A 16,826-nucleotide genomic window follows, 5' to 3' on the forward strand; every position below is an offset into this window, starting at 1 on the left:
TGCCTTTTGGGGTGACCTGTTTACCTAGAACTTAGAAATATTTAAATACACTTTTTTACAGTTTTAAATTTTTCTTATTGTATGTATACATATATCTTCCTAAATGTATATAAATTCATGGCATACATTCAAGATCTTGAAAAGGTCATGCAGAGACACAAAATCCCTAGGAATTGGAGTTTTAGGTGGCTCTGAGCATCCATATGCATGCTGGGAGCCATGTATAAGTTCTCTTCAAGAGCAGTAAGTGCTCTTAACATGTGAGCTATCTTTTCAGCCCCACACTTTTTATTGTTTTTGGAGTTCTCTGTGTATTCCAGAAAGAAAAACCTTTTCTAATATATTATTTTTAAATAATATCTTCCAGTTATATGTTTTTACATATACAACATTGTCTTAGCAAAATATACTTTAATTTTGGTAAAATAGAACTTACTAACTTTTATTTTAGGAATCAGACCTTTAGTTACATACCTAAAAACTCTAAATTGTTTTTTTTATTGATTATCCTACACAGTTAGGCCTATAAGTAGACATATAATTCATTATTTGTTATCTACCATATAGTTTGTGGGTCAGCTTTCTCTCTGGATATTCAATGTTTTAAATGAATTCTTAGAAGAATAATAGTCTTTCTAGATTGAATTGCAGTTATCCTTTTAAAAATATTAGTAGATACTCGATGTGTTCATTTCCTTCTAAACTCTGTTCTTTTTCATTAATTCATGAGTCCATACTCTCAGTGAAATAGTTCAGTTGAATAATATGAAAGGTGCCACATCATTCTAGAAAATTATATTTACTAATTCAGCTCCTCTGTCTTTTCAAGTAGGTTTTATTCAGCATATATATATATATATATATATATATATATATATATATATATATAACCTGTTTTGTTATTTAATCAGATTGTGTTAAATCTCTAAATATATTTACAATATTGAGTTTTATAATCCACTATTGTCGACTTTAAAATCTCCCTTTACAGTGTATTTTATTTTTGTAAGGAGATGTTATTAGATTTGTAGTCAAGTACTTTGTTTTGGAGAGTGCTGTTGAAATAACTTCAAATAGTTTTGAGTACAGTTATTTATTGCTAGCATACAGAACTGGTTATGTTCACCGTGCATGTTACAATCTTATAAACTAACAAGCTTAAGATTTGTAGATTACTTGGCATTTCGTATATTATTGAACCTGTTTTCTATACAGACTGACCCTGAAACTCAAGAACATAGTCTGCTATACTTCTTGGGAGGGTCTCACTGTATTTTTTATTCTAAGGAGATAGTGAAGGTCTTCTTCTTCTTCTTCTTCTTCTTCTTCTTCTTCTTCTTCTTCTTCTTCTTCTTCTTCTTCTTCTTCTTCTTCTTCTTCTTCTTCCTCTTCTCTTCCTCCTTCTTCTCTTGTTATTTTTCTCCCAAATTCAATTAATTTTCACTCAGGTCCACCACAATGAAGGTAATGTTTCTGCAATTATTTTACAAATGAAGCAATGCATTCTTAGTGATAATCAAAGACTTCTTAAGGAGAAGTATTTTGAAATAAGTGTTAAAGTATAATTACACTTGAGATAAGTAGAGAAATAAAGTGTGCTTAAAATACATAATTTATTACTTTTTAAAATTAATACATTTCTCAACTTTATTTTTAGTATTTTTTAAACTTTTTATTCAATCTTTGTGAATTTAACATCATGCACCATAGTCCCACTAATCTCCCCTTCCCCTCATTCCTGTTCTCCACCATTGAACCTCCCCAACAACGGGGAAAACAATCTCATTGTTGAAGATGTAGTATGTCATAGTGTATCCCACAGTATATGCTTTTGTCCACACTTCTGTGTCTGCAAATGTTCATAGCAATAACTTATTGGTCTGGTATAAGGCCTCTGGCTTCTGATACTCTATCAGTATTGGAACCTCACTGGGTCTCCTCTCAGATATCCTGCTGTTGCCCTGTGTCATGGGGATGCTGTAGTTTTGGATCTGTAGGTCTGGCCCCTTCATGCACTCTAGCAGTTCCTCTGTGGGATAGATGTTGGGTTGGATCAATTCAAAACACTGAATCTTGGCCTAAGGGGTATTTGAGCTAATTAACCCTTCTCCTGCCTGGTGTACCTGATGAAGCATGGGAGAGGCATCTCTCCCTTGTGATGTCATCACATGGCAGACAAGTAGCAAACAAATAGTAGACATGTGGCTAGGCCAGCTCTCCCATGTTCCTGCCACTAGGGACAGCTGTACTTTACTGCCTAGGTTAGGAGCTAGGCCCTCTCTCCTGAGTACTACAGCTGGTGAGAGGCAAGGTGTTCTCCCACCTGGCATAGGTGGCAAGAAGCAGGGGAGGAAGGAGGTATCTCTCCCTTGTCAAAGCCATAGCATGGGAGATGAGTGGCAGGGCTACCTCCCACACTTTCATATCCTTAGTGGTGGCTCCCAAAACTCCCACAATGCACAGGGCCTGCTTTCCTGAGTACTGCAGCTGGCTACATGTCTCAAGGACCAGCTCTCAAATGATGCCAAGAATAGGGCTGGGACCAGTTCTACACAGTCCTCATACATCAACATTTCTCAGGCACCAGCCCAGACCAGGTAGATCTACCTGGCCTTTAACGATAACAGACCCCTGCTGCTGCAGGGTCATAGACCCAGACATGGTCCCAAATGGTATCACCTGGTACTCACATCAGGCTGTTCCTTACTACCCTTGAGTCTCCAGTTCTCCCACTCTCATTATACCCACATTCTTCAGTTTTTCATGTTCTTCCAATTATCCATCACTTATTTGCTTCTCTTGGTGGTGCCCAGGGATTACTAGGTGTTTGTGGGGTGGGGGGAGTCATCACAGTAGTGGTCTCAGGAGTGCTATGATCCACTCATGAATTATATCACCTGGTAGGGGTCATCGTGGCATGATCTGCTTCCCCTGTCCCCTATACTCAGGCCTCCACTGTGCCAGAGTGATGGTCATCTCAGGCCAGCTTTTTTGGGGGACTCTTAAGTGGCTGCCAGTTGGCCCACATTCCTAGGTAGAGTTCTTCTAGTCCCTAACTTGCTTTTTCAGATGTTCACAGGTCAACACATTGAGTGTAGACAGCTTTTCTGATCTTTGCCACCTACTTACAAACATGTGACACAACAGCAACATCTGCAACACCTCTAGGGGTAGTTTCTTTTTTAACCACCCCTTTACTGGTCTTTGTAACATGAAGTAAATGGTAGGATTTATCAAATATTAAAACCAGTATATTGCTAGTGGTCAATTTCACTATCACTTTTCTTACATCTTTGAACACTAACTCATTCTTCGATAGTCTGATATTATTTAGTAGATGCCTCAAAATATTGACTCTAGTTGTGTTTGACTCTATAAAGCCGAATAATCTAAATCTTGAACCATTGTCAGCAGCACACTAAAGGTGTGCACATAAGACCTTGCCTATGATATGTTCTGCTGTGATTCTCTATTTTATACATTTTGTTTGTGTTCTTGAATTTTGTAACTATTATATCTCCTCAATACTTCCACTTTACCCAAAGTATCTCTTTGTTTCAAGATTCTGTCTTTGAGTGCTTCAAGGCTGATTAACAGCACATTGGTCTCTTGAACTCTTCATTCCAGTGGGATATACCACTAACCATTTCTGTTATCTCCTCTGGGTCAGCACTACAATTTGGATAGACAATCAGTATCCAACTATTCTGGAATATTTACTGCAAATGGATTGGTTTTGAGGCCTGGTGAGGGAACAACAACTCATGAATGAAGAATTTATTCAGACAAAGATATCAAATGTGTTTATTAGTCATTGACATAATTGAAAATATGTGGACATGTATTGTTTCTATAGTTGTCTTTCTGGATTTTTCTAAAATCATTCTTTTGTGTTTGTGGCCCCAATAAGCAAGGTAGGTAGCATTTAGCATAATTTATTAACATATGCCAAATAGTGTGCTTGGGAGCTAGAGAGTGTCTGGGTCAAACATTTGCTCAAACTATTAAGGAGATGTTAAGTGTGAATAATCAAGAGTGAAAAATACTCTGTCATTTTGTTCCCTCCTACACATTCTAATTATTGTCTAACCTAGACCTTGGAAAGTAAGCCTGGTTTCTGAGAAGTGGGTGATTAAATGCAGCAGCATGTGGGGGGATAGCCATGACAGCATGAAGTTTAGGGCATGGCACCATGGCCATTTCAGAGAAACCTTATCATCTACTTAGGTGATGACACCTAGGTCAACTGCCACACAACTGCAACACAAGTGTAATCTCTTGTGTCATCAGGAAACAGATCATAAAGCCCCCAAAGTTTTATATAATTTACAATTTTAAAAGTTTAAAGTATTTCCAGCAAGATCAAAAGGTAAGCCAATCATGTCAACATTGATTGCAAATGACTATGTAGATATGACATTTTACCATGAAGGACTTGCTTTTGCAAATTGAGCTTGTAGGTTCAACAAGTAACAGTGATCTTTAACTACTGCCATTTCTTGCCATTGCTTATTTAATTGTAAATATATAGGTGGATTGTACATTTAATCTTCTTTATAAATTTGCTTTATCAAGTAAAATTTAGATATAGTGAAATGTGAAAGTCATCTGAATATATGCACACACACAGATACATATACATATACACACACCTCTGAATTGTCTTTCCTGTCTTTATCTGTCCATCTATCTACCTTTATCTGTCCCTGTTTCTCTATGTCTCTATCTCTGTGTATCTCTTTGTCTTTCTTTCTCTGTCTACATCTCCACCTTTATCTCCTTCTCAGTCAATTCCTGCCTCCCTCCATCTTTCTTTTTCCTCCTTCTTTTCTCCCCTCCCTTCCACCTACCCTCTCCCTCTCCATCTCTCTCTCCCTCTCCTTCTCCTTCTCCATTGCCATCTTCATCTCCATCTCCATCTCTCTCCCAGGCAGTCAAGCAAAATAAACTAAGCCCCATATCCAGTGAAAGACAAAGTCTACATACATACATACATACATACATACATACATACATACATAGAGAGAGAAATACATAGAGAGAGAGAGAGAGAGAGAGAGAGAGAGAGAGAGAGAGAGAGAGAGAGATATTACATCTCAAATGGGGCATTAAAGTAGCTGGAAGTATTAGTTACCACCCACCTGATCTTAAAATGAGTTTGTATATTATACCAGCATGCTCAAGCAATCAAATGCATCCTTACATGAGAAAAAGCAAGGTCAGGTAGGTAATATTTGAGTGATCTGATAGATACACAGAGGAAAATATTGACTGGCTATTGTTGTTTTTGAAGGCAGAAAGGGACAAAAAAAAAAAAAACCACACACACACACACACACACACACACACACACACAATGCAGAAAGCTGTTTAAAGTTGGATTTCCCCCCTAGAATCTCTATTTATACCTTGATTTTAGTTTGGACTTGTAAATTCCCTAACTGTAAGTTAGTAACTTTTATTCATGTGTTACATTGAATTCCTCATGGTTCATTGCAGCACCTGTAGGAAAGCAATAAAATGTCAATGTATATTGTGACATATAATACATCTTTTAGTTGGAAGATGTCTATTCAAGAAATTTTTTCTGAGTTTAATCATGTACTTAAATTAATTATTCAGTTAGAACAATGTTTAATAAATCTTGGAAGTAGAATTCTAAGTATTTAAACTTTGTTATAATTGGGAGGACTATTACCTGGCTAATTAATACTGGGTCTATGTCATAGAATCTTTTTAAACTCATTCATTAGTGATGGCATCATTACTAGGTTTCACAAAAATATTTGCATACACAAAGATGCTATTCTGTCATCTCTGAAGAATACAAATTTATTTCTTCAGTCTCAAGTGTTCTACTCGTTACTTCTTTTGCTTTATCTTGTTGCAGGCAAAATGTGGTGAATGGAAACCTTTGCCTTGCTCTTGAATCTAAGGAAAACTTTTGGCATGCATAGGTTTTCATTTTAGTTCAAGGCATTTCAGTCATCATTTATTAACTGATTGGATATTTTCAATGATTACTTTGGCAAGAGTTTATCATGATAATGAGTGTTAATTATCAACATATTTGGTATCAAAATTACAAAGGTAATTATAATCTTTTTATTTTGATAATGTGACTAATTTTTAAAACTTTATCACAGCCTTATGACCCTGGATTCAATTCCACTTGATTATGCTATATCTTATTCTTTTACTATAATGCTGGACTCTATTTACTAATATTTTTTGACAATTTTCAAATGTGTTCTTAATATATATTGTTCCTCAAGTCTATGCTATGTCCTTGTTTATCATTCTGACTTTCTGACTTTCACATGAAAATAAATGAAACATATTGCTAACTTGTTTTTACTTTAAATTGGTTTGTATTAAGATAATATATTAATTATCAAATGTTGATAGGATCCATGAGTGGGCCTACTATGACCTTAGTGTCTGTAAAAATATTATGGATTGAATTTTCTTTAGCAGGAAAGACTCAGTCCAGTTATCCTATTTATTTCTTATAATGACTTTGAAAAATAACTACTGTTTTTAATTTGGTTCATCCAAAGATTTCAAGCTTATTGGCACAATTTGACCATAATCTCCTTTAAATGATAATCATCCACATACCTGCTGCTCTTTGGACTTGAACTACTTGGCTGTTTTTCATCAGCCATGGATGAATATATTATTATTTGAGCATGTTGAGTTGGTGTCCTTTCTCTGTTCTATAGATGTGTCTCAATCACCTTTTCTGTGAGAGGTGTTACACTTATATTTTCTGATACAGTATTTTAAGTAGTTACCTTTTTTTTTTAACATGAAAGTTGTTCTTGGCAACTTATTTTGCAGTGTCTACCTTGTGTTTAAACCATCCAGTAGAGCTTAATTTTAAATGTTTTATACGCTCAGTTCTATAACTTCAATTTATTTCTACAGATATTTATGGTGCTTACTTCTTAACAGAAAGATTGTGTTTATGTCATCTATTAATCATATTAGCTATTTCCAATATCTGTGATTTGGGGGAGAATCTTTTGAATTGGATGCTCTTCAAAAATTCGTTTAATGATTATCATTTTACATATGTTACTTCACAGGAAATCTGCTTGGACTTCTCTTCACTTTAATGCCATTCAACTTTTTTTCTCAAATCATTCATACATTGGTTGATTCTCTTAATCGTTGTGGGTTTGTTTTTATAGTTTATAGAGTTTATTTCACTTAAATTATTAAACCAAAAAGATTTCTCTTTCCCCAGGTCATAGTATCTGAGATGTTTAATAAATGCCTATGCTCAATGGGGTGTCTCCACTCAAACTGGGTCATAATTCCGGGGCATTCAGTCCTTACACAATCCACTTAGTATGTTATTTTCTGCTCTCAGTCTCCTAGAAATGACCCTCTGCTAGGTTTTTCAAACCCGATGCTGTATCTTTCTCCAAGAGCTCAAGGCTCTCAAGAACACAATACTGGGGCAGCTTCTCTGCATAGCAAACTTATTGTTTACATGCCAAAGACAAAACATTTAATATCTATCTTTGTTAAGGACCCTTTTGAGGTCTCATTTTATTGCTACCCACTGTGTCCTAGAGTGAAAAGAGGTATAAAGTATTGCCCACCTCAGGGGCTTTACTTTCCTCAAGATGTTTCTGTTTTGATGTCTTATATATATTTGATCCATGTTTTATAATTACCTACATGGGAAAGATTATAAATTTTAGAGCTAGTTAACTTCAGTTAATGGAACAGAAGCCTTCTTAAATAAATCTACTACATATTAACACTGGTAATAATTACCAAGCATATAAACATAAAATGCAAGTTCTCACTCATTCCAAACAGTAAAATGAGTGTGAGTGTATGTATGTATGTATGTATGTATGTATGTATGTATGTAATGTAATGAAAAACAAGATTCAATGACTCTTCTTACTTTCTGAAATGTATAGAGACCTTTCTCCATCATATTCTGAACAAACAATTCTCATGGGCTTAAAATTTATCTCATATACCCCTGACATGAATGGCTCTGATGCTATTTTTTGTTTTATAACCCTGTAGTTTGTGTATACAATAATTTATCTTTATGCATTTCTTGTGATTATTTATATATTTCATACTGAAATAATTTTATTTTTATTCCTATTTATGTAGAGTGACTATAGTACTGTCATGTAAATATAAATGTGAAATACTTCATATAGGTAAAAGGCCTTAGATAATAAAATTGTAAATGGAAAATATGGGAAAAAGGTATTTCTAGGCATGAGATTTGTATGCATGTAAAAAAAAACAAATCTATTTTAGGAGATAATGACTCAACATATTTTGCTAGAGAAGAAATACCTTAGAATGACACATAGGCATAACAAGTTTAGATTCTTAATCTTAATACCTTATCATGAATACCAATTTATAAAATCTAAATACCTAAATGATGTTCCCAGTTGACATAAGCAATTCATCTTCCAAGGATATTATTTACATAAGCATAGGTACTAATATGAACTCTCACAGTAAGTTCATAAGAATATATTCCATGATTAAAACAAAGGTCCATGAATTTTGTTCATAATACTTTCAATTCAATTTTATTATTGAGGATGCCAGCAATGAGCTTTGACAATTGTTCTGTATGAGACACAATAAAGAGTACACTATTCTGCCAATATTCATGGCCATGCTAATGTCAAACAATTTATTGCCAGTTAAAAAGGTATAAATATAGGATGTTCAGCAGAGTAGCAACTCTGTTCTTAGAAATCCTTTGTGAATTTTTACTTGTACCTGAAAAAGAATATACTTTATCATGCATGTGAAATTGAGAGAAACATGATTAGTCTGAAAGCAAGAAACGAGACTCTACATTGACCTGAGATCCACTAGGTACATGTTCTAGTTGCTTTTCTTAGCTGTGGTTAAGCAACACAATATAAATAAGTGGTCTCTCCATTGTTTCATGCTGTTAATTCCTAGAATAGTTATAGTTGATGCTTTAACCAAGGCAATCATAGAAGCCACCTCCAGGAACAAATAAGCCTGTTTCTAGTGCCACAGTCTGGCTAGTGAGGTCCACTTAGTCACAACTTATTATCAGGACCACGGACAGTACCCTTTCCAGTATATTGAGTGGAATACATAAAATGTCCCTATATCCTACCTCGTCAAAAAAAAAAACAAAAAAAAAAAAAACAAAAAAAAAACAAAAAACAAAAAAAAAAAAAAAAAAAAAAACAAAAAGTTGTTAAATTTAAGAAGCTGCTTTAGATTTATGTTTTGGCATAGTCAATTTGAGGGCTTCTTCACATGAGTTGACCAGAAAATAATCAGATTATAAAATGATTTCATCTGTTTCCCCCCCCCCCTTTGGAGAATAGGTGGCCTGACCCACTAAGTAGTAGTAGCACTGGCTTTTTCATTTTTAAATATTTTTTTAAAGTTGTTTTTTTTCATTTTATTTTTATTTATTCACTTTACATTTTGCTCACTGCCCCTCCTCCCTGTCATCCCGCCCAACAATCCTTCCTCCCCACACCCTAACCTTGTCCTCTAAGAGAGTGGAGAATCCCTTGGCTAGTCCATTGGCACCTCAAGTCTCTATGGGTCTCAGTGGATCCTATCCCACTGAGGCCAGATAAGGCAGCTAAGGTAGAAGAACATTACCCACTTACAGGCAGCAGCTTTCAGGCTCCAGTTGTTCAGAACCCTCATGAAAACCAAGCTGTATATCTGATACATCTGTGCTGGAAGCTGTGTGGGTGGGAGCTAGGTTCAACTCATGTATGCTCTTTGGTTGATTTTTCAGTCTCTGAAATCCCCAAGAGTCCAGATTAGTTGACTCAGTTGGTCTTCTCATGGAGTTCCTGTCTTCTTTGGGGCCTGCAAACCTTCCCATAAATCTTCCAGAAGAGTCCCCAAGCTCTACCCACTGTTTGGGTGTGGGTCTCTGCATCCCTCTGAATTAGCAGCTGAGTGGAGCCTCTCAGTAGTCAGCTATTCTAGAGTCCTGTCTGCAAGCATAACAGAGTATCAGTAATAATGTCAGGGATTGGTGCTTGCACATGGGATGTGCCTCAAGTTGGGTCCGTTATTGTTTGGCCATTCCTTCAGTCTATGCTCCATCCACCAACCCTGTATTTCTTGTAGATAGGATACATTTTGAGTCTAAAGTTTTGTGGGTGGGTTGGTGTCACTATGACTCCATTTGCGCTCCTGCCTAATTACCAGAGTTGGCCTCTTCAGGTTCCATATCCCCACTGCTAGCAGTCTCAGATAAGGTCACCACCATTGATTCTTGGGCACCTGTCTTATCCCAAGTCTGTTTCTTCTGGAGATGTCTTCCACTTTCATACCCTATTAAGTTACAGATTTCCATTCATTCTCATGGCCATCTGTTCATCTCTCTTATCCCTTACCATATGTGATCCTGAACTGCCTTCTGTTCCTCTCCCTGTCCCCTCTCCCACCAAGTTTCTTCCCTGCCTGTGTCTCCCATGACTATATTCCCCCTTCTGAGTGAGATTCAAATATTTTTGCTTGGGTCTTCTTGTTTTGTTTCTTTGTGTCTGTGAAGTATAGTGTGGCTATACTGTATTTTATGTCTAATATCCACTTATAAATTAAGATATACAATGTGTTTCCTTTTGAGTCTGTGTTATATCACTCAGGATAATATTCTTAAGTTTCATGCACTTGCCTGAAAAATTCATGGTGGCTTTTTTAATGAGGATGTACCACATTTGATTTATCCATTCTTCAGTTGAGGGACTTCTAGGTTGTTTTCAGTTTCTAGATAGTATTGAGAATAAAGCTTTAGAATGAATGAATGTCAGCTGAAAACCATCCACTCATATCTTTTCTCTTAAAGTAAATAGCCAGGATTGGCTATGAGACTATAGGTCTTCCACCCCATCAGAAATCCAGAATGACTGAGTTAACTGAAATTATGGGAAGCACTAAGCATAGCTTCTAAAACTTAGACAATTTATAGAGACCACTGAACACCTGGACAGTCCCTATACTACTGAACATTGGAGCATCCAATCTTCAGCTTTCTGGCCCAGAATCATCTGACAGACCTTAGTGATGCAGAATTATTAAGGGCTGATTACTCTGTCTAGGCAGATGTCATCAGTTGACTATTCTGCAAGTGTGTCCTTATCTGAACAGTAATTTATCTGTAGATGGAAAGAGGCAATTCTTGCCTAGTGGCTGTCTCCGCACAACTGGAGTAACTTCAAGGATGCTCAATTTCTTCTTAGAATCCAAGACAGGAAGCTGTCAGGAGCAGACAGGTCTCTAATCAAAATGAACATTATTATAGAAATGTTTTTAACGTCAATTCTATGGACTTCTGACGTTTTGAAAACCAACTATCCATGTAAGGTAACCTGGACTGTTGTCTGTTAACTCCTCTCGGCTATTTCTAAATAAAATATAGAAAACACCCTAACAATAAACTCAAAGCCATGAATTTGCTATACTCCTTTAACTCACAGGCTAACCATCTCAGATCAGTTTAAAAAGTTAAAGAAGAACTGGGTCTAAGCCTTGTATTCCTAAATGTGTTATACAGGCACAATGCCCATGGGAGTATCAATATTCATCTCCCTTTTATATCAATAAGGAGCTCATACCAATGAAAACTTTAAATTTGAAGTCAAAGTAAATTTTGTGCCATTTAAGAAATTATAACTTCATCTTGATAATAATTATACAGATTTCTACCAATAGGTTATGGCTATGCAATAAATCCTAGCTAATCCTCCCTGTTCCAACAAAACCACTACTTTTCCCTAGAAAGACAGACCAATATTAACCACCTTAGTCCCCAAGCCCAGGGAATAGGGGTGCTGACTCTTCTTTAACTTCTTCAAGCTGATTACAGGTGTTGAGATATTAGAAGAGGGGTGGGGGGGGAGAGTAAATTGATAAGCCTCTGATGCTGTGTCTTCACTGCATCCAGATGGAATTCCAGGACATTAGAGGTTTGAGCAGGTCTGCTCAGTTTGCTTGATGAGTAGATACACCAAGGCTGTGTATTCTGCAATATACAAAGAAAAGAAAAAAAGCCAGTTTCAAAACTAAGTGTTTTAGTTAGGAGAGATGACAGAGGTTCTAGTTAGTCAACAAAATGATAAACTGGGTATTAGGATTATCTTGTACCTCACTGGTACAAATAGGCATAATTATGCTCTAATTGTACTTTGAGAGAAAAATTTTATTTTAACAGGAAGGGTGATATGTAGGAGGAGCTAATGGGGAAGGAGTGCCAAGAGAGGAAGAGATGGAGTAAGGAGAGGGGAAGATCAAAAAGAGGAGAAGCTAGGTGATGAGAGAGAGAAAGAGAGGGGGGCATGAAGGCAGATGTTTACATGTCTCCACCAGTCAAAGATAGTTTATATATCTAGGTTGAGTATTGGGTTAAACTTCTGATTGAGCATTATGAAACTTATAAAGCCTTTCATTAAGATTTTTAAAAATTTTGTATAAAGGCAAAAAGGAAAAGGGGGCATGGGATGGGGGTTTTCTAGGGAGGGGAAATGGGAAAGGGGGATGGCATCTGAAATGTAAATAAAATATCCCCTCCACCCCCCAAAAAAGAATAAAGCTACTGTGAACATTTTCAAGAAAGTGTCTTTGTGGGATGGTAGAGCCTCTTCTGGGTGTATTTCCACGAGTGTTGTAGCTGGGTCTTGAGAAGGAACTATTTCTAGCTTTCTGAGAAACCGGTAAGTTGACTTCCAAAGTGGTTGCAGCAAGCCAATATTTAATTTAAGATAATTCCACTAAAATAAGGGACCAGACAAGGCTATTTAGTCTCTCCCTCTCTATTCAATATAGTATTTGACTTTCTAGCCAGAGCAATAATATAACTAAAAAAAAAATCAATGGGATAGAAACAGGAAAGGAAGAAGTCAATGTATCATCATTTATGGATGATTTGATAGTATACATACATGACCCCAAAATTTCTACCAGAGAATTTCTACTAATAAACTAATAAAGAACATAAGAAAAGTGGCTAGATACAAAGTTAATTGAAAGAAATCAGTAATCCTTCTTTATATAAATCATAAATGGACTGAGAAAGAAATTAGTGAAGTAACATTATTTATAATAGGCATGAATAATATAAAACATTTTGGTATAACACCAACCAAGCTATTAGAAGACCCATATGACAAGAACTTCAAGTTACTGAAGAATGAAATTAATGAAGATGTTAGAAGATAGATATATCTCTCATGCTTATGAATTGGTAGGACTGACTCAGTGAAAGTAACTATTTACCAGAAGCAATTTGCTGGTTCAGTGCAATTCATATCAAAATTTCACCACAATTCTTTACAGAGAAATTTTCAACCTCACATGAAAAAACACAACCCCCCCAAAAAAAAACCAACAATCCTTAACAGAAAAAGTTATCACTATCTCTGAATTCAACCTATACTACAGAACAATAGAAATAAAAACTGCATGATACAGTTATAGAAACAGATAGGTTGATTAATAGAATCAACTTGAAGATCATGAAATCAACTCAAATGTCTATGGACACTTGAATTTTGACAAAGAAGGCAAAACCATACAATAGAAAATAGAAAGCATCTTCAAGAAACAGTGCTCATCTAAATGAATGTCTGCATATAGAATAGAAATAGACTGATATCTATTACCCTGTACAAAACTCAAGCACAAGTGGATCAAAACATTAACATAAAACTGGATACATTAAATCTATTAGAAGTGAAAGGGTGAAATAACCTTGAACGAATTGGTACATGTGACAACTTCCTGAACAGAACACCAATAACACTGGCTTCTTAGTCTGGTACTACTAGCTACAATTGTTATACTGATCACTAAAGTGAAAAGATGGGTGCTATTTTCCAGCATTGAAATATACTGTTTTCCTATCACATTTTATAGACATCATTGAAAGCTGAAGCTTCCCAACCATATCCAATTTTACTGCAATCTCATTCTCCCTTCACTTAATCACCATCATTACAAGGGAAGATGCAGCATCATGGTTAAGATAAAAGCTTCTCAAGGTGCTTGGCTGCTTGCCTACTTTGAATCTCATCTATTATTTATTGGAATATTATTTGAACACGCTTTTGACCTCAGCATTTTAATTATTTCCTACTTATAATAAGGATATTAATGCAACCCATCTCACATGATTGTTTTAAGGATAAACAACGTAAGTATATAAAATAAGCAAGATACTTATGACAATAGTCACCAACAGACAGATTAATTAGTCTTGTCATTAGTTAAATGCAAACATTGGGCAAAACATTCTACAAGATCGTGCAGGCAACAAAGGTTATCCTTTTAAGAGATTAATGGTCTAGTGAAAGAGAAATCAAGCAATAAGAAAAATAAAACAGAAACTTATATAGCATGTTGCTAAGTGACTTTTATAGGACAAAAGGTAGCATATAATAAGAAGTGTGAATAGATTAATACTTTTGATTAGTATGGTTAGTAAAGGCCTCATGGGGTGGATTCTTGCAGTCAGGTCATTTATGTCTTGAAGAACAGTTTCTGAGAGGCCTTGAGACCTGGATATATATTGTAAACGAGTAACCAATCTACTTTAGCTTGACAAGAAAGAGCTCTTTCACTTGTAAGAAAATCAGCAGCGACAATGTCTAATTTTAATTTGTCAAGTTGCAAAATGTCTCGTACATGGTTGCCATTAAAAGATTTGCTCCATGAAGGAAGAAAAAAACAACACCAAAAATTCCAAGAGAGTGAAGTTGAAACCAGAATAAGTACTTGATTTTAATCAGAAATATTATTTTTTCTTAATCAGAGCAGTACTTAAGGCTCTTAGTAGTCTATAATAATCAGGAGGTTGATTGATGCAGATGAAATCAGAGAACAGAGAAATAGGAAAACTTAACTAAGAATTTTTTTTATTAAGCAAAGAATAAAACAAATGCAGCCTGTAGATTATTCCTCTCTACTGTCTTAGTCACTATTTTTCTTATGAGGATGGTGCCCTTCTTGCACAAAATACACATGAGAACTTCTAGGAGTATCCTTTCTGCCCATACCACTTGCAAATGAGAAGTATGGTTAGCTCTTTCACTTTTCCATAAAGACTCATGGTTTATTTCTAACATACGCAATGCAGCATCATTCCTTTCATGACCTGAGTACATAGCCATGCAACTGAATCCTGAAATGGGATGAGGAATTGTTCTGAAATAATAACTTTGGTTTCATGAGATTTGGAAGCTTATTACTTCCTCATAGTTGGGCAGAGTTTTAGTTTATTTGTTTTTGTTGTTGGTTGTTGGTTGTTGTTGTTGTTTGATAGAAAAGTATATGCCATGAATTTCTCATATAACCATAGTTAATGAATATTCTTTATGTGTAAGAATGTTTTTGGAAATGATTTATTGTCCAATAAATAAACTTATGATGTCAAAATTCCAAAAATGTTACAAATTTAGCTTGTACAATTAAGCTAGCATACAAACCACATGTTTCTTTAAAATGTCTTAAAAGTGTGCTAACTAGTACAGTAGGGTACATTCAAAACCCATTCGACTAATCTGGAACCAAATGAAAACTATCTAACATTGAAAGGGCTACTATATTCTAAGAGATTAACACTGTATGAAAAATAAATGTAGTAAATGTAGAAGACTGGAAATCTAAAGTACTGTCCTGTTTCTGAGGTGACTTCCTCCTTATATATATATTTTAAGATAAATTTTTACAGAGTAAAACAAAGTAGCATAGTATATAAGCACTGAAATATTACTCAGAAAACTTTCACCTGTGAAATCAAATAATCCCTAACAGCAATTAATAAACACTGATAAGTGTGTTTTTCATACCTCATCAAGGTGTGAAACACCTTTGCAACAGATAGAGACCATTCTTGAGAACCACAACCAATCAAAATGCAGAGTTGGATAGCCCAGTCCCAGCTACAAAACATTCCCATACCTAAGGCTCAGGGAACATTTCAGAAGGGGAGAAATATTGTAAGAGCCAGAGGATCAGACAATTTGCTGTGACACCGTGTATTCTAGTAATGTCAGAAGCTAAATGAACATGTCTGCCCAAACAAGACACCAACATAATGTCCAAACATGAAAGAAACAAGGGCAGCACCAATGACCATGCCAAATGGATGAGGAAAAGTCCACAAGCCCTCATCCCAGCACAAAGAACTCTAGGCAACTGAGGAAAGCTAAGAGTGGAAGATGTAATCTTCACTAGGAAAGAGCACACCAGTTGGTGATTCAGTAACAAATAATCAGCCTAGAAAATAGACAACATTATACTGATGAGCGGGTTTTATTTAGGAATAGCGTATGTCTGCATAGACATGTATGCATGCAGTAACACTCTTTGAAAAAAGAGGGCATGAATTTGAAGGAAAGTGGGGAGAGTTATATGAGAGGTTTTGGAGGGAAAGTGGGAAAGAGAAAAATGTTGTAATTATAATGTCAAAAATAAAAATAAAATTTAAATAATAATTAAAAACAGAAATGAAGATGTTGATTAGGCATAGGGTCATTTTATGGACTATCTATAAATATCTACTAAATGTCTTAAGAGAAAATGCAATGAAAAACACAAGAATAATAGCAATGGTGTAAGAGGGACATTATGCAATAATAAAACAAATCTTTCTTCATTAAACGCAGCATTGCCATGCACGGAGAGCATCATTAGCTGTTAAGCTTCAAGATTTTTAATAAGGAATCAAAGACAAAATGAGAATGATTTAGATTCTATTATTCAGGAGGCAAGAAATTGAAATGATAATCATACCAAATGAACCAAAAATAAGGGAA

General features: G+C 35.5%; 1 non-coding gene across 1 annotated transcript; it reads right to left on the bottom strand.

The window, feature by feature from the left end:
• Positions 1 to 3,047: 3,047 nt before the first annotated feature.
• On the bottom strand, positions 3,048 to 3,175 carry LOC117717427 (small nucleolar RNA SNORA17). Its single transcript, XR_004607915.1, has one exon. It is a non-coding gene; the product is annotated as a small nucleolar RNA SNORA17 (small nucleolar RNA).
• Between the last annotated feature and the right edge of the window lie 13,651 nt (positions 3,176 to 16,826).

The sequence above is a fragment of the Arvicanthis niloticus genome, chromosome 11, assembly GCF_011762505.2.
Source record: "Arvicanthis niloticus isolate mArvNil1 chromosome 11, mArvNil1.pat.X, whole genome shotgun sequence".
Taxonomy (NCBI): domain Eukaryota; kingdom Metazoa; phylum Chordata; class Mammalia; order Rodentia; family Muridae; genus Arvicanthis; species Arvicanthis niloticus.